The sequence below is a fragment of the Sceloporus occidentalis genome, unplaced genomic scaffold, assembly GCF_023333645.1.
Source record: "Sceloporus occidentalis isolate IW3139 unplaced genomic scaffold, rSceOcc1.0.p SCAF_2, whole genome shotgun sequence".
In the NCBI taxonomy this organism is placed as follows: Eukaryota; Metazoa; Chordata; class Lepidosauria; order Squamata; family Phrynosomatidae; genus Sceloporus; species Sceloporus occidentalis.
The window spans coordinates 212,151,294-212,178,234 of NW_028316982.1; the positions used below are offsets into that span (position 1 = coordinate 212,151,294).

Here is a 26,941-nt window from a genome sequence, read left to right on the forward strand (position 1 = left end):
CAGTGCTATAGATTTGGATATAGTTTTCATTGTCCTGTAATTTGTCAGAGTAAGACTATAAATTTGCAGTTAGATTGGATTTACCAAAAAGCTAATTATTGTTTTATAATGTGCTATACCTTTACATCCTATTTATTTGTAACAGTTTAGGGAAGACAATGTTTAAAAATATACCACTGAATCATTCTGTAGTATATGAACAATGTATTGTTATGACACTGCTGATGCTGACATTACAACAATTCCTCCCACATAAGTGGGGGAAAAGCCAGCTGATGCAAAATATCATTCAAAATAGAAAATTGTTTGAATGCTTGCGATATGCAAAGCTTTTGTTTCTGTTCGCAAAGTTTGAATTTTCCACTGGAGAGGATGATGAGTAATACAGCACACTGGCAGCTGAAAAAGACCTGTGGACTTTAGAGATATATGTAAAGTAATACATTCAGAATATTTTAGATATTTTAAGCACTATTATAAGTTTAATACAAATCGTGAAATGTTTGTATCTCTTTATAGCTTCCTCTCATCAGGTTGCTGAATAGTTCACCATAGCAGCATCATGATTTATAAGCCAAGTTATTTTAATGCATGACAACTAAGGTCTGCTAAATGATGCATGAAAAAGTAGAGCACAGCTGGATTGGGTTAAAGTTGGACAAAATATCTGATCAAAATAACTGCAAGAAAACACAGCACTTTTGACATTAGCTTTATGTTAAGTCTGGAAGTTCTGTAATATACTTAGGAGGCTTTTTATAAGACCCAAACATGAAAAATATTGGAACAAAACTACAGAAAAGAGAAATGCTCACATGCACTTGAACTGAAACTCTAAAGGAGAAAATTTTAAAAAAAGAAGAAGAAAGGTGTTTGCAAGGCCTCAGAATGAAAATAATATACAAATCAACAATACTTTCATTGTCAAATATTTGTGTTGCTTTATTCATCTAAACCTGGATCGATGCCTTTCATTAATACAAAATATTCAATAATGTAAAAATGGGAGTAAATCCCACTGAACTCAATGTGACTTACATTTGAGTAGATACATATAGGATTGCATTGTTGGAGTACAATGCAAGCATATGAATGCAGAAATCTATGCAGCACATGTTATCATCTGTATTATGCACAATGCCTTTCTCAATAGGCCAAAACATCCAATTGCCGTGTCATGTACCACCACCCCCAGGCAAATATTTTGGTGTTATTAATACTGCAGATAAGTTAATCAATAAAGTCCAAAGTTGCTGGTTCCCCTCCGCCTAGGTCCCAAGAGCCTGACTTGTGATTGTTACTAAAAACCTCACAAGTTAGGGTCTCAGGGACTAGGAAAAGTCTGATAAGATCCAGTCGAATTCTTCTTCAATTAATCAGATTGGGTTTGGTTGTTGGTTTTATAAAAAAAAAAATATCTTTTTCAGTAGGTTTGGAAGATAGAACATGAATAGGCAGCAGTAAAACTGTCAAAATAGGCTTTCTACTGCATGAACAAGATTACTAAGATTTGTTTAAAAGCCTCCCCTCTTCAAGGTTTTCAAAGTTGTACATGCAAAAGAAATAAAGAAGAGGCAGCTAAATACAAGTTAAAATCTGTTTGAAGTAGACTTTGATACAATTTTCTTCCATTTCTTCCAGTGGCTTAAAGACAGATCAAACAGTTCAGTATTATATCTCCAGTATCATTGTTATAGTGGGCCCTGACCCATTCTGCATCTTAAAGCCATTCCAGAGCAAGAATGCCCTTTGGGCACAATTTAAGGGGTATTTTTCTCCACTCTCGGTCCCATATCAAATATTTTATCTGTAGACAAAAAAAAAAAAAAAAAAGCTTCTTCCTTCTGAATGCAGAGCTGCTTTTCACTTCCTAATCTGTACAGGGATTTTGAGTAACTTGTCATTCGTTGTGCCAGGTTATTTGAACCACAATTCAGCTTTCACAAAAACATTCTTTGTACAGTTAGAAGAAAAAAAGAAACCCTGCCCTGCTCCTTCCATCACTTTTGTTTTATTTGTTTGAAAGTCCAAGCATTTTTAATAAGACAACTACAGTGTTGAAAAGATTCACATTCCTTCTTCCTTCGGCATTGAGTTTCATTGGTGGAATGGAACAGAAAATGTCTACTTTATGAACAGATCCATGATGTTCGGCGGAAGAACCAAAAAGCCAAAGAATCAGCAGCCATAAAGGTCCTGGCCACTGAAGTAGCGTCTGGCGTACATAGCTCATGCGTGCTTTTCTTCGTGGTGCACTTCGTCTTGAAAGGAGAAAGAGAAAAAGAGGTGGAGAGAGAAAAATAACAGTAATCAAAATAATTCGTCGTAGGACAACTTGACAAAGCGATACAGAAGAGAAGCGGAGAGAAAATATTTGCTAATTGATCCCCTCCCAGTTGGTTCCCTTAACTCCTTGCCCCAACCCCTTATTTCATTCCAAGATTACCTCTGGACCCAGTAGGAGAGATTGGATTCCTTTCAACATTTGGAGCCAGGAAAGGTGATCCTGTGACCGTCCAACCTTTCCTTTGTCATTTTTTGCTCTGCGGCACAGTTCAAAATGGGATGCCTCAGGCAGGCAACAGTTCCTGCAAACCATCACTATCATTTCTAAATCTTTCCCTTCTTCATATATATAGGTATTATTCACACAGAAACATACACACACATATATAGATCACACTTGCTGTCAAAACTATAGGATGGCTTTCCAAAAACAATTTTTGGGGGGGATCCTCCTCTTTCCAAAACAAACCATTAAGGAAGGAAAGACAATCTTCTCTCCAAATATGACATTAACATAATTACACCCCCTCCCTCCCTCCCTCCCTCCCTGAGACCCATCCTCCTCAGGGAATACATGGGATGCTCAGTAGATGGAAATCAGTCAGATGGGGGTGGTGCTGGTGCTGGTGCTTTCCTCTTTCCCCTTCAGCTGGTCTCCAACGTACCTTTGCTAGTCCTCACTGACTGCCTGGCGCGCGGGCGGGCTTTTGCCTCCCATGGACACGCGCGCGCGCAACACCCCCCCCCCCCCCCCATCGCAGCCAGCCAGCCATCCACACACTCCAGACAGGCAGGCTCCCTGACACGCGTCCAGACATTCACACCTGCAGAGAGAGACATGCGTGCGCGCGCGCGCACACACACACACACACAAAGGGATGCTGACTTAGTTGCATGTAAAGGAGGTGGGGGTGGCTGAGAGGCACCGGCTGCAAGGTTCCCTGAGCTCCTCCTCAATTCTCATGAACAGTCTCTCTCTCTCTCTCTCTCTCCTCCCTCCCTCCCTCTCTTTCTCCCCATCCCACCCCAACCTCTGAGAGACCTACTGGACTGCAGCCTTTGCCTGGTGCTCCAGCCCTTGGTAGCTCTGATGTTGGAAGAAGGAGAAGAAGAAGGGAGGAAAGGAGGGGGGAAAGAGGAGTAGAGAGAGGGGGTTGTTAAACCGAAGAGCCCCCCCCCCCCCAGGAGCCTCCTGAGGAATGGCTTCCTCGGTCTTCTCTACAGGGGTCCCTCCTCTGCTTTGGGCCCCTCTTTCCCTTCCTTGCCTACTTCCTCGGGGGCTGTGGCTGGGGTCTTTGACATCTTCCCGGAGGAAAATGTGGCTTGAGAGCTGGAAGAAGCCTGCTTCGCCTTCTCTTTCTCCCTTTCCCTCCCGGCTCTTCCTCCCACCCCCTTTTCTTCTTCTTCTCCCCCTGATCAATAAGACAGATCGCCAAATGGAGATGGTGGAGGGGGGGGGAGAAGGAGAAGGAGAGGAAAAGACACAAGGCGCTGCGTCCTCCAGCTTCTGCCTCAGGAAGAACAGACCAGCCAGCTCTCTCGCTCTCTCTCTCTCTCTCTCACACACACACACACAAACGTACACACACACAAACATACACACGTGATGGAGTGAGGAATAATGCCAGCAATTCTTTCTTCCTCCTTCTCTCTGTCTCTCTAACTCCCCTTTCCTCATTTTCATGAATTCATGAGGGGAAAGGCTCCTTCCCTTCAGGCTCTCTCTCTCTCTCACACACACACAAACCACCAGCCATCTCTCTCTCGCGCTCTCTCAGCTTGCCAAGTTTCTTTTTCTTTTTAGCCGGGCATTTTTAAAGCCACCTCATGGAAAGCCAAATTAGTTATTTGAAGGGTGAGGAGGCAATCGTTGTGTTGCCTTATTATTTCTCCTTTCCCTCTCTCTTTCTCTGCTGGGCAGTCAGTTCCTTCAAGGGAAGCAAGTCTGGTTTTGAGTCACTCAGGTGACTGTGAAGCAGCAGCAAAAAGGCTGGGATTGACATCCATTCACCACAGCCTCATGCTTTGTGTGTGTGTGTGTGTTATCTGTGAGTGAGAGAAAGTTGTGTGGGTATGGGTGAGCGCAAAGTGTAATGTCTGTGACAGAACATAAGGATACCAGCTATATTGTACTATAGCAATGCATCTGGGCATAGGTGTGTCCCCACCACCACCACCCACATTCTTCTCATCCTTTGAAAAGTATTTATCACTGTATCTATTTGTTCATCTATCCATCCATCCATCCACATAAGTATTGAGTCATTTCGCCCAGATATACGGTCTATCATGTAAAACTCAGCAAGAACTTTGCAAGCTGAAATGCCAGAATTGTACATGCTATACCAGTTCCATAAAGCGTGATGATTTAATATGGTTTACCTGGACCATTGTCAATGAAGGATAAATTCTGGCGGATGTACTTAATTATAAAGCGGATAACATAATGTATCTCTATATAGACACAGGTGTGTATGACACAATTCAACAGCAAAGGAATGTTATGTCATAGTGATTTGGAATACAGGGTTTTTCTGAGTGTGACTCTGTTCTCAAGACCAAAACTACCACTTTCCCTCCCCTTTTTTAACACACAGGAGTTTATCACACAAAGGAGATCAGGAGTTTATCCCATGAATATCCTGGGGAAATTATGCCATTGCATGTAACGATTTCACACAACATCGCACAAACCCCACCACTAAAGTGGTCACAAAGAAGCATTAACACACATCTTGTTAGCTTCAGGACTTCAGCGATAATGCATTTTCGATATCACTTTATTTACGCAATTGCGTGTGATAATCATTTGTGCAATTAATCGCCATTTCCACTTCATTTGCAGGATGGTTTAAAAGCGCTTTAATCTCTCTTTAATGTCGAAATCAGCTCCAGTGTGATAGACACCACACAGAGATCCTAAGTTCAAGGCAACAATGCATGAAGGTACGGCACTTGGCAACTTAAGGGGACAGCCAGCATGAAGGGCATCTATTGGTACAAAATGAAAATACCATACACAACTGAAAGAACCAAAGATATGTATTCTATAGAAAACAATTAGAAAATGTTCCTCATCCATTAGTACAAACATAATTTCTAACTCTTCCCCAAGGTATATAGTTAGAAGGGGTTTAGTGTGTTATCTCAAAAAATGCAAAAACGAAGCAGGCATAACCAGTCCCCAAAATGACCAGAGGCATAAACACAACAAAAACAGGGTTGAAATCAGCTTTAGAAAACTGTTAACAGTTAAAAGATGATGACATTAAATGCTGCATAGCGCTTTACATCTTTTTTTTAAAATCCAAAACACACATACTGCTTGGCTTGAACTTATTGCTATCAACTGTCTGTGACAAATTCTGATTCCTCACAGCTTCACACATATTAAAGGAGCCATGCATCACCTGTTACTTGGTAGTCCTATCCTGTGCTGGGTGAATCACACTTAAACAAACTTAGGAGGAACTAAGCCCTACTGGAGAAAATGGGATTTACTGCTTAAAAAAAATGACACACAGGAGACAGGGACGTAGCCAAGGGGGGGGGGGGGTTTCTTGGGGTCCGGACCCCCCCTTCCATTAGAAAAATGAATGGTGTGTGCTGCTGCGCTGCTGCACCCAAGCCCCATTATAATGGTAGCACTTAGTCTGGACCCCCCCCTTCCTAAAATCCTAGCTACGTCCCTGCAGGAGAAGCCCGTAATATTCATTTGCTCATTCCTACGTCTATCATTTTTGGTGTCCCATCTGTGCCCTTTCCTTCTATTTTCCTACAGAGTTGCCCCAATGCCCTGCATAAATTTATCAGTGTGTTTATTGTTAAATTTTTAAACAATTTCATATTTTTAAAAATGAATAGTGTTTTAACATGATAGCTTGATTAATTATTATTATTATTATTATTATTATTATTATTAGTCCACCTCTCCCTGGAGGATTGGGGCAGGTTACAATTAAAAAAAAAATCAGTTATTAAAATCGCATTAAAAATTACAATAAAATTCAGTCCCCATTACAGTGAGGCAATTTAAGGGAGAGTCAAGGAGGCACATTGTGGGACAGTGTATTAGTGTGGGAATACCTGCTGGTAGAGATCAGCCTTGAGGGCTTTTTAAAAGGCCTCAAAAGATGTTATGTGATGGATCTCCTCCAGTAGGTCATTCCAAAGTTTAGAAGTGGCAGATAATTAGTTGTGTTTTAATTTTTTAATCATCAGGTTTTAGCTTTATCTTATTTTTTGGGGGGAGGGGGCTTGTTCTACGTCACCTTGTATCCCTGAGGTAAGAAAGTAAGGACATCAAAATGACAAATAAATAAGCAATATTGCTTGAAAAGGAGGGGAAAGCTTGCTATATAAATGAACCTGAATATACTGTGGATGGTTTGTCAGATATCCCAAGTTTTTGGACCAATTCTCTCCAAAACAGCCTATGTCAACTTTGCAAATCAGAAACAGAAGTGTAAACGCTAGCCAAATATTTCTCTTTCTTTTCTGAGTCTTTCTATCATTCTGATTTTGTTTCCTCAGTAGTACAAACAGTAACCCGGTGACACTTAGAAGCATTACAACAACAACAACAACAACAACAACAGCAGCAGCATGAGGTAGGAAAAGAACAATGTGATATGTGGCTGAAGGTCTTGTGATTTTATCCTCAGGAGGTAACTGGGTGAACAAAGTTCAAGTGCCGAGGCACTTGATGTGGGAGAAACACTGGGCCCATTGGGAAAGACAGACTAGATTAAATCAATAGCTGAGATGTCGTAATCAATCAGCTCAATTACAACTGTCATAGATCCAGGTTTAAGGTCCTTCCTGATTCGACTTTTCCAATCATTAACCCTTGAACATCCTTAAATGTTCCAGTCATCTTACTTCATAAAGGGAACTGTAAGCATGGAGACGGGTGTGTGTGTGTTCTGTTACAGTATGCCTTAAGAAATAATAAGTAAGACTGGAGTGGATATTTTCTTTCCCATGTGTGATTATATTCTCTCCCTCTCTTTTATATATATATGACTATTACGATGCCTATGGAACAGGCAGGGTTGATCAAAGAGTAATGTCTAACCTTAAACACAGCAGTTTTGGGAAGTCTGGAAATATGAAGGGACCTGCAGCATTAGGCAGGAGCCAGTCACTGCTGCGAGTTAAATGTGGATAAAATACTTACCACATTTTGTGTAGTAGTTTGCACACACAGGCATCTGATTGATTGGTTGGTTGATTTATAGTTCTGTATTGTCTCTTAGTCTACAAGAGTTCCCGAGGCAAGGAACAAATAAATTAAATTAAAACAATGCAAAGATAAAAACATTTTTAAAACACATATTCTATTCAGGAATATTTGTGTGCAACCCATTTCAAAAACCTCTTTTCAATCTATTAAAAAGTTTGACCTTAGGGATAATACTTTCAGTTCCTAAATCATATTTTCTTTGTGTAAGACTATGGAGAACATAGTAAATAGGTTTTTTTGTTGGTTTTTCGGGCTATGTGGCCATGTTCTAGAAGAGTTTATTCCTGACTTTTTGCCTGCATCTGTGGCTGTCATCTTTAGGGAATGCATTCTCTGAAGATGCCAGCCACAGATGCAGGCAAAGCGTCAGGAATAAACTCTTCTAGAACATGGCCACATAGCCCAAAAAACCAACAAAAACTTATGGATGCCGGCCATGAAAGCCTCTGACTTCACACAGTAAATAATTGGAGGTTTTAAAAATTAGATACACCTTTTTTTGATCAAACTAAAAGAACCACAATTCCCCTAGTGTATAGCTACCATATTGTATATTTACTAATCTCTAGGGGAAAAGAAAATGTTTTAGATATTACAGAAGCTCTAACACATTATCTCCATATTTTCTATTCAAGTTTAATGCTGTGAGAAATAATTTGAGGCATTATTAGTTGACAGAAGGCTGTGTGAATCTTTCTGCTTTTGTTAAATAACTACTGTCACACAGGTGGGGGGGAGGGAAAACAAATTTCAAACAGTATTATTGAAAATATATACAGCTACATTACTAAGAAATAATAGGTTTCCATTATCCCTGCCATCTTATGAAACCACAAGTCTCTCCATCTCAGCATTTTATCTATCCCAAGTCTATGAGCTAAATTTTCCCTAAGAAACTGCAGATGAAAGGATGTGATGGGCAATACATGACCATAATGCACTAGAAATAGTTTTTGAATCTCTTGCCTTGGAGGCTGAAACTCAGCTAAATGCAACATATTCTTATTTGGCAGGGAGTAGAGATACCAGAGTGAGATAGAAAATAGCAGTTGGGCATAATTAGGGGGGAAAATCAGGTTATGACTGAAAGCCATTAAAAAGAAATTGGACATTGACACTGCATTGTACGATTGTTATCCTATAATATGGATTAGGGCCTAAATACCCCAAGACACCAGATGCCATCTGATCTTGGAAGCTAACCAGGGTCAGCCGTGGTCAGTAGTTGGATGGAATATTTCCAATGAATACCAGGTGATGTAGGCTCTATTGCAGAGAAAGGAACTGGCAAAACTACCTCTGAGTTACTTGTCTAAGAAAACCCTATGGAATTTATGGTTCATGGGGTCGCCATAAATTGAAAGGCGACTTGAAAGCACACACAAAAAGACATAATAATATGGATTATTTCATAGAGGCCTTGGTGTATTTAACTTCTGTATTGTGGCTAAAGTTATTAATGCCTATGCAAAATTGATTGTACAGTCCTGTTCATGTTTACTTGGAAGTAATTTTCAGTGCCTTAAATTGAACTCTGTTGTCTCACTGTGGAAATGGCTTCTACTAAAAAAAACAACCCCAAAACAAAAAAACAGAGTGGGGTTTAAAAACAACCCCCTTCAACCACTCTGTGCCCTCAAAATATACCCTAAAAAGCTAAGAAATCCTCTGGAGCAGATTTTCAAGCAACACAGATGGCTAGTGGTGGGAAAGGGGAAGAAAGTCCTCTTATACTAGTCCACTATCAAAACATAGCACTGAAGCCACTGTGTCCAGCAGGCTCACTTTTAGTTTTGTGTGTATGGGAATGTGGCCTAAATTTTGCTGGAAAACAGGATTTAAGGATATTGGATATAACATTTTTTACATATGAGTAATACTCTTGAGTTGTGCCTTCTATATGTATTACACTGTTTCAAACAGGCTGTGAAAGTTATGTTGATTTTCACAGAACTTTTTTCTCTCTGAATAAACATGGCTAGGCTGGGAAACAGCATATTTATGGCTCCACTAACAGAAAATAGGACTATACATGATAATATATCTGGGGTAGTTATCTCTGGGCTTTTAAGCATGCTAATGAAAAAACTCAGCTTTAGAAAATATTTCTTTACCTTGTGAGACATTGATTTCTCAGGTGGAAATTCATGTTCCTGGCAAGATCGCAACTAGTCTGTAGGTTCCAAATAGATTTGTTTCATATCCTCTCAAAGTAGAGTTTTGTTGAGAGTGGCATGAAACATAGAACAAACTTTTTCTGCTATTCTTGTGCTTCCTTTTAAAGGGAGAAAAGCAAATTGAGGCATTTTCAGCAAGCAAAGTATGAATTTCAGGTAGATGTGGAAGAATTTAAGAGAAGCACTACTCAGCTTCTTGTGAATGTAATGCATGCAAGGCTTAACATTGTTCTCATCACCCACAAGGGGACAGCACTTGCTTCCAGACTAGAAATACAGAGTTTCTACATGAAGAAGCAAAATGAGAAGCAGCCATTGCTGCAGCTCCCAAAACAGAGGTGATATTCAAGCTATTCTTTTGCTGTGGAGTCCAAGAAAAATAGGAATGGTGAAGATTTAAGAGGCAGAAGGTTGTCAGATTGCAGGATGCATGCAATGATGGGATAGGCTTTAAATTCCAAGTTTATATGCAATGCATTGTCTTCTTTTTCTTTCTTTCTTTGGTTCTGAAAAAATAAAGACTATAGCAATGAAAAGAAAACCTGTGAGAAATGCATTATTTGGGAGGGATAAAAATTGTTTTGCTCCTTTTTTAAGGAATAAAATAAAATTACAACAAATGTGAGATCTGTGGATTTTGATAAATATGTCTGCTTAGAAAGTCAGAGCACATTAAGAGTGATTCAGGCACAGTACAAATAAATTGGTAGCACAAGCCACTGTAGGCACTCAGCATTTCCCATTTATAGTTTGCTTTTAACCTTATATGTGAAACAATGTGAATTTAATGGTAGCTGTAAACTCTTAATACTGTTTAAGTATCAAAAGAATTTAGAAAGAGTTACAGCAAAATCTTATACATGCCTGCTCAGTAGTAAGTCCCACTGAGTTCAATGAGGCTTCCTCCCAGGTAAGTGGACATAAAATGAGTCAGAGTATGTACGCTGATGTTTTTTCTGTTAATTTGTTGCCTGGTAATTCCTAAAATCTGTCATTATTTGAAGAACAAGGCAAGAAATGCTTGAAAGAATTACAGCTTAATCTGAGAGAGATGATAAAGATTGTTCCATGTGTCAGTTGCCATCCTTTTTACTTTCTTTTGATGGATTGTTTTTTCCCCTTCATATTTTCTCTTATTTTGGTAACCTTAACCATTCCAAGCTACAGTAAATACTAGACATTTACTTCAGCAGAGTCGGATTGTATAGATTAGAGACAACACAGAGCAATTATTCAGACTGGAATAGCAATGTTCTAGCACTAGACAGATAGACAGACAGACACAGAGAAGAATTCATACAAGAGGATGGTATCTGTCTTGTTCTCCTTCTGTTTCTCTCATTTAAAACAGATGAAACACTTCTTTTTAAATTTACTTTAAACATTATCCTTTTCACTCATGTTTGAATGCAGTGTATGCAAATTAAAATATTTGTTATTTGCAGACACCTTTCCCCTGAGGCTTGAGTGATTAAAAACCATGCATTTAAAAGCAATCTACTTTGGTGAAGTGTGCTAGCATTGAGTATTTATATGTCTTATCTTTTCTTCTTTTTAAAAAATGTGCATGATTTTTTTTCAATTTAACAATGCAAGAATAATGATTTTTGTTAGATTAAAAAGACAGAACATGTTACAAAAGATTTTAAGGCACATTGAGAGTTAATGTGGAAGGATATAATATGCAGTATTAACTGCAACAGAGATTTCTCTTGTTGAATACACAATATTTATGCAATGTGTTATTCTTCTTTTGTCTCCTTTCAGCTCTAACTTTATCCTGTTAGTCGATCTTTTACAGTACCTTCTAAGACCATTCAGTAATCATGCAGAAAACTTTCATGCAGAGAAGACAGTCCTTGTCATGAATGAAATTTCTTCCTGACTTGCCCGTATATATCTATATCTGTATTCCCATTTACTTTCAGTACTTACAGGGTTGATGTTGTATAGGAACCAGTTGGTCTGATTGCAGTTGCAGTTAGGCAGATATGCTCACTAGCTGCTTTCACAGGAAGCATTAAGAGTTTATAATGTTTTGTGTTTTTTTAATTTTAAAAAAATCTGCATTATTTGTTTACAAAAGCAGCAACATGCAACTTTATTTGTGGGGCATAAGCATGGATACGTTGTAAATAATTCTTAGTGAAAGCAGAACTGCAGAGAAACATATGTAATGATAATGGATGACTTTGTTTTGGAGGTTGGTTCATTGCCTAAGATGAAGGAAGTGCCTTAAACAAAGCTTTAGTTATCAGGTATAAGCATAAAATTAATATTTCAAACCTTTATACACAGTAAAGGTTAAAGCCCATCCTGCATTCTCATGGTTTACTCTCCTTCCCCTTTCAATCAATTCCATTGATTTTAAGGTCAGAGGCTGTACCTTCATTGATCAAAGAAACAGCCTGACACAGCGAAAGAGTCTACCAATTCCAGACAGATCAATCACACCTTTGTCTGCTTTCAATACATTATAGTTATTTATTCTGCATCTCCCTGGTTTTCTGTCACATGGTTTTTAATGTAATAATGCTACTGAGAAAAATAAAAGGGCAAATATTTCATTAACAATATTTTAAGTGCTTCTCGGGTCTTTCTGTGGGTGGTTTATAATGGAACTTGACCAACTCTCTGTATTTCATTTTTAACTTGGAAAAGAACTCTTTACACTGGTATGAAACTCTCTTTATTACCAGCATTTTGTAGAAGTTAATCAAGGATAAGGGTCAGCCTTTGGAAAAGCGGTGCACAAAATGTATTTTCGAAAGTAATTATACTTGATAGAATAACAGTTTCAACACATAATTACAGCCATTGTTTTCAATATTTATTTTGGCACTTATTTTTGAAATATGCCATGCTGATCATAATGTAAATCAAACCAATCCTCAGACAGTGGCAGTTTTATCACTGTGAAGTGAAACTGATTAAATATAATATTTAAAAAAATATAATAGCACCAAACAGATTATTAGTGAATTAAAAATATGTTGTATTCCACATCTGTTGCGGTGAAAACAATGCTGCAAACTACATGTAAAACTTTTTCTGTACATTTAAATTTTTCTATATGCACATTTAGGTTAAATGCATATCCACAACACTATGAAGAAGTTTAATTTGGAAGATAGTGCATACAGAGCTTAAGTTGCAGTTGGGAGGAATATCCCATGCCCATGTAGTGTTATATTCTGGGAATATGTTGCTTCACAAACAATTTGGAGTAATATATCTTTCAAATTAATATGATGAATAGACATGACTACTCCTGGCCCAGACATCCTTCAAAATGTCCTCAGATCATTCAGGAACAAGAAATCATAATCAGAACACAAGAGCTATTCCATTCTAGTGGCTCCAGTGGCTGTAAGTCCCCCCCCCCCCCCATGATGTGGTGCCCTACATACATGCCAAACATTTGAAATAAAAAACCTCACCCACTTTCCATATTTCACAACATCTTCAACCATACAGAATTATTTCCAGGCATAGATTTGGTACATTTAAAGTAATCTGCGTACACTATCCCACACTTTGTGTGTATCAACCTATGGCTAGCAGAACATTTCTGTACAAAAAACCTACACACAAAATGCAGTTCTGTAACACAGGCCTGTTACAGACTGCCAAAATAAAGCTGCTTCAGGTCTCTTTGGAGGTATGCTATTTAAATGATGCATGGGTCCTAAGAGTCCGGAGGTCGCGCCAAAGCCACACTCCATTCCTAAGCACTGGAGTGCAGCTTTGGTGCAGCTTCTGGATTCTTAGGATGCATGCATCATTTAAACAGCATACCTCCAAAGAGACCTGAAGCAGCTTTATTTTGGCAGTCTGTAACAGGCCACAGAATCACTGAAAAGCTAGCAGTGCCATGTAGACTGTACATGTAACTCCAGGTATGCTAAAACATGCATTTTATCACTCTTAAGAAATAAACTGAATGAAACAACTGCTCAGTGCTAAACTACACTGTCCAATGAGCCAGAAATTCTATTTAGACACTCCCAAAGACTGAAGGCTTTTAACACATTTTCAGGCTGACAAGACCATATCCCCCAAACATATAGTCCTTTGTGAAGAAAAACTGAATGCACAACATTTTGAAAAAGTTTTGAATAAGTCTATTTGTCCAGCTTACATTGCAAAGGCTGTGTATGAAACAGCACCATAAACACTTTCATTCCCTACACACAGGCTAAACAAAGAGTCTTCTTTTAGCCATTTAATCTAGTAATTTATTTTTCCAACCATCACATAAATCGAAACACAGCTGTAACCAATGACTTGCAGATTCACTTCCCTGCCAGCTGGATTTTGTTCTGCTGAAGCAGCAAGATTTTTTACATTGTTCACTTCTGTGCATCTGGAGAAATCACTTGGGATCAAAGGTGAATAGAAAAGCTCTTTAAATAAACTCAACCAACAGTGAAGATCAGCCTCAGTACCTGCACAATCTACATCCAATACCATACAACAGTCCTTGCTTTGCCAGTTTTGGAATCTCTTGAAATAATTTGAAATTTAATTGTAAAAAAAATTGAAAACAGTCATGTTTTCAATTTCAAACACCTATTTCCTCTGAGTTTTAGCATTTTCCATGTACTGTATCTTCAACATACACAATACTCATGGCATAATTTTTTATAATCATGTATTTCATTTCACAAAGGTCCCTAAAATATTGTCATTATCCACATTATGGCTGAGATATATACCACATTTTCCAAAGTGCTTATATGAGAGCAGTTAAACTACAAATGGAGTTTTGTTCACCACATTAACCCTTTTAATTTAAATCAAAAGATTCAAGTAGGTAAGGGATTTTGTGGAACAGCTCTTGCACTGTGATTGAAATACTTGGGCAGTTGTTATGTAGACTGCTTTGGATGGAATACTCTGTCAGGTGTCACCACTCAGAGGTGAATAAAGAGAAAGCAATCTGTATACATACTGGTACTGAGGGTGCTTCAGGATGCTGTCAGGAGAAAGGATTGTCACAGCCTTAGTTGCTGGTCAGAGGAGGTGGAAATGTCAGTCTTCTTATGCCCTGAATGGAAGCTTCAGACCACCTTTGCCCAATCTAGCTGCTGGCTCTTACAGTTAGCTGGGATGGCACTGATGTAGTTTTATGGTTAGAGTATGTAGTCTTTTTGAACACAGAGCAGTTATAGAACTATAAATCTATGTTATGGATGTGAACCTGCAGTATTGAATGCCAGCCTACTTTTATAAGCAAATATATGATTGTAATAGATATATTCTGAAAACTTTTAAACAAGTTATTCTGATATAATAGTGCCTTTATATAGATATCATGTAATATATCATTGTATTATATTGTATTCATTAGATTAGATTACCTTTAACTACAATATTTTCTTTGGATCCTGTTTCAAGCCTCAGCTATTTATACAATGCATGAGGCTGAAATGGGGTGAAACTGGGATGATGCCATGTTCCAGGGCAAAACAAATGGAATAACAACAACAACAAAAGCTCTTTTGCTCTGTTCTAATGTGGAAAATGTGCATAATCGCACTGGTGTATAAACATCACAATGTGAGTGGGCCCAGTGAGATACTGTCACTGGTGCCATTGCTTGTCATAATATTTGTTCACCATAACAATTGATCAGATGCGCCATTGACCCATTGCACCAGCGGGCCATCACATACCCCATGAAGTGAAATGACAACAAACAGCAGGTCACCAATAATGCAATGCTTGTAATAAAAACAGAGGGCCATGGGATGAAGTGGGGAAAACAGCACATGTATGAGGGGGGGCTTCCATAATTGTGCTTTGCCAATGTGTCACTGGGTTCACTAAAGCACTGTATGGGCGGTGCATTGCTCACTCACAGGGTGTCCAATGGGATGGCAGCTGGGTGGGACAAGGGAGATAACTGGCAATCACAGGCAGTGTGCTTGTGCAATCAAGCACATTCATGGAGTGAAGCAGAAAAATAATAATTGAGCAGCGTGGCTTGATGCCATTGTTAAGGAAAATGCAACATGGGACATACAGTAATAGAAATAAAATATGTATGTGAAAGTCACAATGACTAAGCAAGAGCAATTAAGAAGCTACACAGGTGAAAAAGCTAATGTAATTTAGAAGTCTTGAAAGTCAAGGACAGAATTATAGAATGTACAATTGGAAACACCTGAGATTCATTAAGTGTACAAGGTGAAATGATGAAATACTTGGGTTGGTCTTAAGTGTGGGTTGAACTATGTGAACCAATCAAAATGAATGTACACACCCACTGGGTGGAAACTGACTAGTGGGTGGTGATTAACAATGGCTATAATAATTGCAATGTTTGTCAATGTTGTCTGTTGGGTAGTTGGAGTTGTTTGGAGATATTGTGGAGTATTGGAGATTGTGATTTTGTAGGGCATATAGTATTTGTATATAGTAGAATAAAATAGATCTTTTATATAAGACTACTGAGTTGTCTGGTGTCTTGAGTGAAGATACAAGAGCCAGCAGAATCCTGGAGAAGTTTGGAGACATCTGAGGAAGAAGAGTGAGAAGGCTTGGAGAGTTTGTCAGGGTCTTCAGCCTAATCTCTGAAACTCTGCTGCTTTGAAGAAAAGCATTAATCACTGACCAAAGCTGGTCAGCTCTGCTGCATAACAAGGTGGTGAGTTAGAGCCAGAGGTGAAGAGCTACAACTCCCATCATCCCTGACAGCCATGTGGTGTACACTGCCTGTGGGCGTTCAGTCCACCTTGGAAGTGAGCCATGTGGAGTTTTTTTCTCTCCATCTGCTCAGCCCCTGAGTTCTTTTATGCACACCAATTAAACAACGGGCAAGACAACTTTTCCCCAATCCTTTGTCCTTTTGTATCAGATTACATAAATAGATTGTTGTTATTGTGTTCACTGGGTGCTTCTTGTTTTGAACTGTTCTTTAATCTTACAAGGACATGTAGGCTTCTATGGCTGTCTTACATAGAAATTGAAGGTAAAGCTTTGAGTGACTAGAAGAGGGAGGCGTTGACTATGGGTTCAGCTGGGTAGAGCACAACTAGCATCAAATAAAGCTCTTGCAGAAAATCACTATAGCAGCATGAGTGTTGTTGGGAGCAATTAATCAGACATTCAGCATGAGTAGTACACTCAGGAAAAGAGACATCTACTTCCAGACATTTTGCAGTTGGCAAGGAAAGTGTTGTCTGTACCATTCCTTTTCTTTGATAAGCACTTTGAGGATGTCTCACCTGTTCAGCCAGGCTGATCATTCTGATCTTTTGGCAAAGACAGCACTGTGCATCTGGTGTCTGCCATACAGTAAAGAAAGTAAAAGTGGCAGGTGAAAGTCAGGGTTTCTCACCCAAATCCTTATAAAAGATCCTGGACTATCAGAATTCAGTGTTGTGTTTGTTACTCCCATCTCTAAAACTTTTGGTGGCTGTAATAAGTTGTTACCTGCACTCATCCTTATAAAAATTCCTGCTTCTGAATGTGTCTTATTAAAGCTTTGCCAAAGTCTGAAGCTTGGCCTATCTCATCTCAAGCACAAGTTGAAACAACTTTAACTAGGCATTTGAGATTTAGGATCAGCTGATTCTCTTCTCAGTAACTTTGTTAGTCCTGACCTCATAGCTAAGATGCCCATTTTGTAAGAGGCACTTGAGTTTCAACATTCCTCTGTATTTTCAGAAAAGTCCAGGAGGACTTTGAGAGAAAGCAAGTTTTGTATTCCTTAACCATTTTTGGAGAATATGCTTTCTATGCAATGTAAGCCCTTCACAGTGTATCTGCCCATTGTGGTGAGACTGAATGCTCCTCTGAGGTAACAGGCTATGCTCTTGATAGCATTGCTGCTTGTAGATTCATCTGCATAAAACAGCTTTTGCTGAGGAACCAGATTAGAGGTGCAACTAGTTACAATATTGGTGGTGGATGAGATGACTGTGGATCTCTTGGAGACACTTGCAGTGACCTTTTAGTTAACTCTGGTTGGTACATACAGAATGAGGTAGCTATTTCTGGAAAAAGTTACTGTGAATACTCTTGAATGAAACAATCCAAAATGATGCAAGAGATAGTGCCAGAAGATGGGACTTCTGGGTCAAAAGACAGTCAACCTGGGAATGAGTAGAGGACAATAATGCAAATATACTTAAGCCAAAAGGATATCAAGCTGCTAACATACACATATGTGAAAGTAAAGTCCAAAGCTGTACAACACACAAACTAGAAGCATGGAATGTGAAAAATCAGAATCAGAGAAAGCTAGAAATTGTAGAACAAGAAAAAGAGCTTATAAACATTACAATGCTTGGGGAAAGCAAGCTAAAGTGGACAAGAATGGAATATTGTGAATCAGATAATTTCACAGTCTTTTTGGAAATGGCCATTTAAGAAGAAATGGAATGGCATTGATAGTGATTGAAATGTAGCAAAAGAAATCAAGGGATATCGCAGAGATATCAAATCTGTCTATAGTAACACATACATTGATTACATTCTATTTGGATTAGGGAAACACACTGTATGGCGGGGGGGTGCCTTTGGAAAACTTTTGAAAACTCCAGCAGGTCCAAAATTGCAAACTGGTAGACGGGGGTGGTTATAGGGGGCAAATAACCTCATTGCTGAGACATCCCCACTGGCTACAGGTCCATTTCTGGGTACAATTCAAATGGCATCTACCCTCTATAGCAGGCTCATATGGGTAGATACAATATTTCAGATAGTACTGTTAGGGGATAATGCAAAAGAAGATTATTGGTAGCAAAAAAGAAAAGAAACCATCATTGGATGACAGTTAAGGACAGGCGAGAAGCAAAAATAAAAGGTAACAACAATAGGTTCAGCATCCTGAACATAACTGTTCAGCACTTTGTGAATTGGGACAAATAGTGATGTTAACATAGTCAGTGCAAATAAAAAGAAGACAACAGAAACAGTAAAATAAGAGTTTGCTTCAACTAGACCTGGGAAATCAAAGGGAAACTTACATCAAGAGTGGGATGTTGTATGACCGACAGTAAAACACACTATATGGTCAAGGGGTCAGGGAGGACAACATGGTGGAAACAAGATATTGAAGTACTATATAAAAAAGATGAAAGGGCAACATATTCCCTCAAGGAAGAAGGTTTTAACTATGAATTTTAGAAAATGAGGTGAAAGCTACTTTCAAAGCACTTGGGAGAAGTAAGAGGCAACACAGACCGGCACTTTGTGCTGGCCTGTGGGAGGAGGTAGGGCACAGCGTCCTCACGCTGGATGCCCCAGCCCTTCCTCCAGGGTGTCATTTTGGCGTGCGAAGGTTTTAGTTTTATAATAAGAAAATAAACATAATGACAGCAGATGATTTACATAACTTAAAGGAGAAGGATGAAGACACTGAAGTAGGTAAAATAATTTTTATACTTTGGCTCAGTCATAAACCAAAAGGAAGATTCTAGTCAAGAAAGCAGAAGGTAGCTATTATTTGTAAGGGCAACTATAAACAACCTAGATGAGACTTTGGAGGTTATCACACAGGCCCTGGGGAATGGGATCAGGGCAGGATGGAAGGGGGCAAGAAGGGAACTGAACAGGGCAATCACGCATATTACTGCACAGGAGAATGCTGCCAATGCCACTGGAAGTTCTTGATCCGTTCTCCATCTGTCCTACAGCAGCTGATTTTCAAGAACGATTCTGAACAGTTCTTGAAAATCAGCTGCTGTGGGACGGACGGGGAACGGATCTGGAACTTCCGGTGGCATTGGCGGCATTCTCCCGTGAAGTAATATGTGTGATTTCCCCGTTCCCTTCCTGCCCGTTCTGTTCTGCCCCGATCCATTCCAGCAGGGCCTGTGCGATAAGGTCCTGTATAATGTCTGAATACCAAAGTCATTCTGATTTCTGTTTATGGGTGTGAAAACTGGACAGTGAGAAAAGCTTACAGGGAGGAAATAAACCCATTTAAAGTGAAGTAATGAAAAAAAGACCATGGATGACTAAAAAATGATTAAATAGGTAAAATCAAATCTTAATTCTCACTAGAAGCCAAAATACCTAAACTTAGGCTATCATATCATGAGACAACATGACTCACTGGAAAACAAAATAATACTTGGTAAGGCAGGAGGCTGTAGGAAAAGGAAGACTGCATTAGACTTAATAATGGAAAGCACAAGCTGAGTTTGCAAGACCTGAGCTGGGCCAGTGATGACCAGGCTTTTGGGATGTCTTTGAATCATACAGTCACCATAGATCAAAGCCAACATGATGGCAATTAAGAACAACAACAACAACAACGTATTATAAGATTTCCATATTTTCCCTTCTTTTTGTGTATTCGTGTGTGAGAAAGGGGTTGGAAAAGGTTAATTCTACCCTGCTTGTAATCTTTTTCTCTTCCTTGGACTCTAAAAATCATTCTTTTAGCCTCTGTTGTTCTTGCTTCTCTCTCACCAACAGCTGATGTCCAAATTGTTTCATCCCACCACCTGTGATCTCCTCAATTGTCCATATACTAGGTAGGCCTTTCTATCTTAGCCTTTTCAACTTTGCTTTTTAAAAAATTACTCCTTCCACTGAATAGTTAATACATTTAAAGTCAACAGTTTTGAAGACTCTACAGGTAGATTTTTATTCCTGTGAGTTCATGAGTTCATAAGAGACTTCGGTAAAATTTCCCCTTTGAAATATCTCTTAATGAGTGTTTGTAATTGGGACCATATTTTTGCAGTGGTTGCCATTTTTATCAACAAGGATGAGGAAATTTACAAATATATCCCTAGACAGGTCAACAATAAGGAAGACAGTTATGTGCTGTAAAATAAATGAATGAATGAAAGTGAAAACAATTTTGCTGGGGGGGGGGGGGAATTAAGACAATTCTGGCTGAAAGGTTGAAAGCTACTGCTGTACTCTGTATAGCTAGATATTTCTAACAGTATATAAGCAGCATCTGTAATAATATGTAAGCAACATATTCTAGGTTTATATAACACATACATATGCAACTTTAGGTAGACATAATAGCACATAAGCTGTTTCAACAAGTGCACTCTCCTGGCATTCTAATGGGAGTGGTTTTATCTTCCTCAAGCCATTGGCCAAATGGCACACTAGGTTACGCTGTCATACTGTTGTTGTACAGGGATGCACTGGGTTATTTAAGGCAGTGTTGCCTTGATTCAGGCCTCTTCACCATTTTTGCTTTCCACTCAACTGTGTCTATATAGGATGGGAATTTCCAGTCACCTTTTTAGGGCTAAGAATTCAGACATGATCAGGAAGCCAATTCAATGTCTATCTTGTATCACATAGCAGCCTCCTCTGAGAGCTCAATCTTCCATTTCAAGCCAAAGATGTTCAGTTCAGAAGTTTTAGCTTTCTAAAAGTTTCCTACAATTTCACAGTGGCTCTGCATATTGACTTTCAAGAGTCAATAAAACAACATCAGCAATCTTAAATAAAAACAGAATGGAGATACTCTGAGTAGATAAAAACAAACTTCATCACGTAAAAATATTTTCTGACTACTGAGATACTCTTGTTGTAATAGGAAATATTTCCTCAAAAGCAGGAGATAAGAAAGAAGGTGGCCAGATTAAATATTCCATAGTCTGGGGAAAAGATACAGTCTGGCTGATATTAGTTGGGAGAATAGTCATAACTGGTAGGCCATTTTATTGATGTTCTACACAACCATTTTAATGTTTTGATCAATATCTTGGAGTTGCTTTAGATTTTGCCATTACATATATCTGACACTTATTCAGTACAAACATGGGATATAAATTTAATGAATATATACATTTTAAGTATGTTGGGAGGCAAAACTGCTTGCAATTTTTATTTGCACCCTAGACACAAACCAAGACATGGATTATGAGAAGTTTTTGGTCTGCCCAAATGAAGTATGAATATTTATTTAGAAGTCTGTGTTCATGACCCAAATGATTCAAACCCAATGGATTTGATTCTAACAGATGATGGGTTCATAAAAATAAAGTTTCCTGTCCAGTTACTTTCTATATAGCTCCCTTGTCTTGGGAATCTCTAAAGTATGAACAGCACTCTGGTACTGTGGGAATAGGCCACAGGGTAAGAAGGTCCATTTTTCCCCCCATTTGATTAACTTTCTTACATTACATGGGAGAATCCCATGTCTTCTAAAATGGCAGTCCTGGAGGGTTTAGCAGCTCTAAGGGGAGGGTGGAGAAGCTGGAAAAGATATAAAAGCTTTCTTATGCGAACCTTCATAAATTAACTAATGTTGTGTTTGAAGCACAGTGAGGAGAGAGACTTGGCAAGTTTGAGTATAGCCAGACAATCACAACTTTGGAATTCTGGACTAGGGCTCTGGAGTAAAAGAAAATAAATTCAGAGACTTGTTGGTCAATAAGTCAGATGGGCCTGTTCAGAGCAGAGAAATTATTAGGGTTACAGATAGATAGGAGCAATAAGTGAGAGACAGAAATTTGGTTTGATGAGAACAGAGAACATGAAAAGCGACTGAAAGTGTGGGGAGTATAATTTGTTTTTCCCAGGGTCACACATTCCCAGGATCACACAGTATATACATGCCCAACTCCTTTCCAGGCAAGCATTCTTTGAAGATGCCTGCCACAGATGCTGGCGAAACATCAGGAAGAAACTCTTCTAGAATATGGCACGAAAATCCCAGAAAAAACTATGGATGCTGGCCATGAAAGCCTTCGACTCCACATAATTTGTTTTTAATTAAAATGTTACATTGCATTGTCTGTGGAACTGGCACCATGCTGGATATTTAACCTGTGTGTCATACAACAACTGGTGTGTTATACAACATTTTGCTGTTTTATTTTGTTTGGTTGGTTGTTTTTGTTGTTTTACTTCTGAGCCTGGATATATTTCATTTCTTATTTATTAAGAGAACTAGGTCATATGCCACTAAACTGAACCCATCAATATATATCTCTGCTGGTGCAGTTTAGTGATCATCTTGGGACATAAGTTCTAGATCCAGGGATAGTGGTGACAGGAGCCCAACGGTTGGAACCAACAGATTGGAAGACAACCTGGAGAAGGGATTCGTCACAAGCACTTTCAATCAATGTTTAAATTATATTCAAGTTTATTATAATAGGCAAACAAAGCAAAAATCAAATTCCCAGGCTAAAATAGTATTTTATTTGTTTGTTTATTTATTTACCACCTTTGTCCCAGGCCAGGACCCAAGGTGGCTTCCATAACAGTATTTTCCCTATCACTGGTCTTAACATAGTCTGCATTTCTGAAGCATGTTGAAATCTTTTTGTTTGGTTTGGTTTTGGTAAGAACACACATGGTTAATTTTAATTAGTTGGAAAGGGCATTTTCACAATGTCCATCCAATATAAGCTTCTGGTTGTACAATACTATTTCTGGAGTTTAGTTTGAATATCAGCATTGTTAGTCATAACTGCAATTATATCCACTATCAACCACCTTTAATGGAATATCTGTTATAACCTCTTTCACTTTATAGCAATGAACAGCTCTTCATTTCTTAGACAAAGAAAGTGCATATTTGAGTAATGTATGCTCATTGAATAGAATTATGGGAAACCTGATAATAATCTCTGTGACAGTAGGCATTATCTAACAAATAACCAAGATGACCACCAAAGAAAGTTATATTTTAAAAACGTCTGGGAAAGGTTTATATAAGAGTACTCAAATTATGGAATGGACAGTATCAATATGCCACTTTTTGCATATTATTATTATTATTATTATTATTATTATTATTATTATTATTAACCTTTATTTATAAAGCGCTATAAATTTACACAGCGCTGTACATACAATCTTTTTAATTAGACGGTTCCCTGCCCTCAGGCTTACAATCTAAAAAGACATGACATAAAAGGAGAAGGGAAAGGTGGTGGGGCTAGTAGGCTAATACATACATGGCAATACAGGAAATGGTTCGATAAAACAGGCATCAAAACAACATCAAATAGCAAGCAACAATTATGCAATGCCTGGGAACGCTTCTCTGAACAGGATGGTCTTCAACTCTGTTTTGAAGCTGGTTAAAGAAGTGATGGCCCTTGCTCGCGGGGGAAGAAGGTTCCAGGGGTGAGGGGCAGCAAGTGAAAAGGGGCGAATCCGGGATGGGGCAGGGGAAATCCTGGGCTGGGACAGCAGACCTTGACTACCAGAAGGGAGGGCCCTGGTGGAAAGGTGAGGAGAAAGAAGGTCTGATAAGTAAGGAGGGGCCAGTCCATGGAGGGCTTTAAATGTCGACAGCAGGAGCTTGTACTGAATACAGAAAGGGAGGGGGAGCCATTGAAGGGATGCCAACACAGGAGAGATGTGGTCAGAGCGGTGGGTGGAAGTGATAATGTGTGCAGCTGAATGCTGGACAGAGATTAAAGGACGGAGGTGAAAAAGAGGAAGCCCAGCCAGGAGGACGTTACAGTAATCAAGTCGTGAGATCACTAGGGCATGGACCAGGAACTTGGCAGTAGAGGCGGAGAGATATGGTCAGATTTTAGCAATATTGTACAAAAAGAATCGACAAGCCTTGGCTGTGGTCTGGATCTGAGGGATACATGACAGAGAAGAATCAAAGATGAAACCAAGACTGCGGGCTTGCTGGACTGGTTGAATAGAAATGTTGTCCACAGAGACAGAAAAGGAGACATATGTCTTGCCTTTTAAATATAATTATAATAATAATATCTGAATGGTATAATTTTGAATGAATCCAAAGGAATATATAGTTCTGCATCTGTTTACACAGCCAACCATTTTCCTATAAGAAGCCCATATGTTGTACAAGATTCTTGTGTAGATTTTGGACACAACAGGAGAAATGCAGCACAGAATAAGTAAAGAGGAAGTACAAGAATGCCTAGTAAATCTAAACAAATTTAAGTCTCCAGGACCAGAAGACTGACATCCAAGGGTATTAAAAGAATTGACAAATGTAATCCCAGAACCATTGACAATGATTTTTTAGAACTCTGGAGAACAGGAGTAGTCCCAGTACACTGGAGGAGGGCAAATGTTGTCCCCATCTTAAAAAAGGGGGAAAAGGGGGATCCCAGTAATTATCGTCCAAGTTAGTCTGACATCAATACCATGAAAGATTCTAGAGCACATCATTAAACAGAGAGTCTGAGACCATTTAGAAAGCAATTTCATAATCACAAAAAGTCAACATGGGTTTCTGAGAAACATATCATGCCAGACTAATCTGATCTTTTTTTGATAACATTACCAGCTTGGTAGACAAAGGGAATGCTGTAGATATAGCATATCTGGATTTCAGTAAGTCCTTTGACATGGTCCCCCATGATATTCTTGTGAACAAGCTAGTAAAATGTGGATTAGACAATGCAACTGTTAGGTGGATTTATAATTAGCTGACTGGCCGAACCCAAAAGGTGCTCAACAATGGCTTCTTTTAATCCTGGAGAGAAGTGACTAGTGGGGTGTCACAGGGTTCTGTCCTGGGCCCAGTGCTATTCAATATCCTGGTTGACAGAATTAGGGGCATAGTTATCAAATTTGCAGATGGCACCAAATTAGGAGTAGTAGCTAACACCCCAAAGGACAGGATCAAAATTCAAAATGACCTTAATAGATAAAAAAGCTGGGCCAAAACTAACAAAATGAACTTCAGGCCTAACCAGAAGAATAAGAGCCCTTCTTCCATGTCATCTGTCATCATTTGGCCTGGGAGGGAGTGAAAAGGCAGGCCCAACTCCATTTGCCCTAACTCCATCAGGCCTAGTCTGAAGAAGAGCCCTTCCTCCATGCCACCTGATACCATCCGGCCTGGGTGGGAGTGGAAAGGCAGGCCCAGCATTTTATGAAGATGCCAGCTGCAGATGCTGGTGAAACACCAAGAATAAACTCTTCTAGAACATGGCCACATAGCCTGAAAAAACCACAAAAAAACTTTGCATCTTTTCTTTTGCCTGCTGAATTTGTTTAATAATGTGATAGGGCTCTTTGTCTTTGCCTAATGCTCAACAATCTCACAACTACTTTTCTATGCTTGATGCCATTCCTTTTATTCCAGGGGATGGTGAATTGTAGCCCTCTAGATGTTATTGGATCCCAAGGAAGAGTGGTCCTACCCAGCATGAATACAGGTGATGAATAATGGGGGTTGCAGTTGTGGGTCACATTTTCCCCATCCTTATAGCCTATCCTTTATTTCAGGATGCTTTTTTCATACTACAATCCTTTCATGTACTACTGTATACTGAAGATAAACACTGGTTAAATATGCCAGGAATCTTACAGCACCACTGAGACTAACTAAAGACAGAAGTTTGTAGCATGAGTTTTCATAAACTTGAGCCTATTTCTTCAGATGCTTTTTGGCTTTCCTAGGAGCTTGAAACTCCACCAAATGCATCTGAGGCTCAACTCTACAAAAGCTCATACTACCAACTTCTATCTTTCAGTTAGCTCAAAAGTGCTGCAAGATTCCTTTCCATACTGATTTCCAGACTAACATGGCCATGTCTTTGAATTCTACATCCACTGGTTCAGTGTTTATATCCAAATTCCTTCTGCTTCCATTAAGTTCACTCATTGTTAACAACAACAACAACAACAACAACAACAACAACAACTATTGGTCAGGATCCGTGTATATACTGGGTAAAGTAGACATAAGGTTGCCTTTTCATTTTTTCCACTCCCTCCCTCAGTTTTAAAGTGGTGTCATCCAGAAGTCCTTTCTTGTTTGGTTTTGGGGAAGAACATGTTTATTTGTCTTAGTGAGTCCAGCCTGCAGTTAGTGATGAAGAAGAGGGAACTGTTCTGTTTTCCTTGGACAAGAAATGTGTGATGTAATGTAACTCTTGCAATAAATGTTATAAAGAATCAAGCCAGAGTGAAGTGATTGTGTGCAGCAAGCATAGAATATGCGGCAGGGAGTGCTCCTCTTGGGCGTCCGAAGATGACCCCTTCACAGGAGCCAATTTAAGTCAGGGAGCTGAAGGAATGTTTAGATTTTTTTTTTTGTTAAACACATTTAGTTATTTTTCAGTGCATATTACTATTATTAGTGGTCCTTTAGTGGTCCTTAAATTTTCCTTAAGAAAACAAGGAAAGAAGAAATCTTAAGGAAAGTTTAAGGACTACTAAAGGACCACTAATAATAGTCATATTCAAACTTTATTCCCCAACACAGTGAAAACTGGTTTTGAAAATGAAGAAGTAATAGTTTTCTATGTAATAAAACATATAATGATAAAACTGTAAGGAGTTTAAG

General features: G+C 38.9%; 1 long non-coding RNA gene across 1 annotated transcript in view; it reads right to left on the bottom strand.

The window, feature by feature from the left end:
- Positions 1–943: 943 nt before the first annotated feature.
- Positions 944–26,941, bottom strand: part of LOC149319668 (uncharacterized) — a 91,061-nt gene continuing 65,063 nt past the window's right edge. Inside the window, exon 3 of the long non-coding RNA XR_016279888.1 lies at positions 944–2,261. This is a non-coding gene — a long non-coding RNA (uncharacterized LOC149319668). The remainder of the gene's footprint in view (positions 2,262–26,941) is intronic.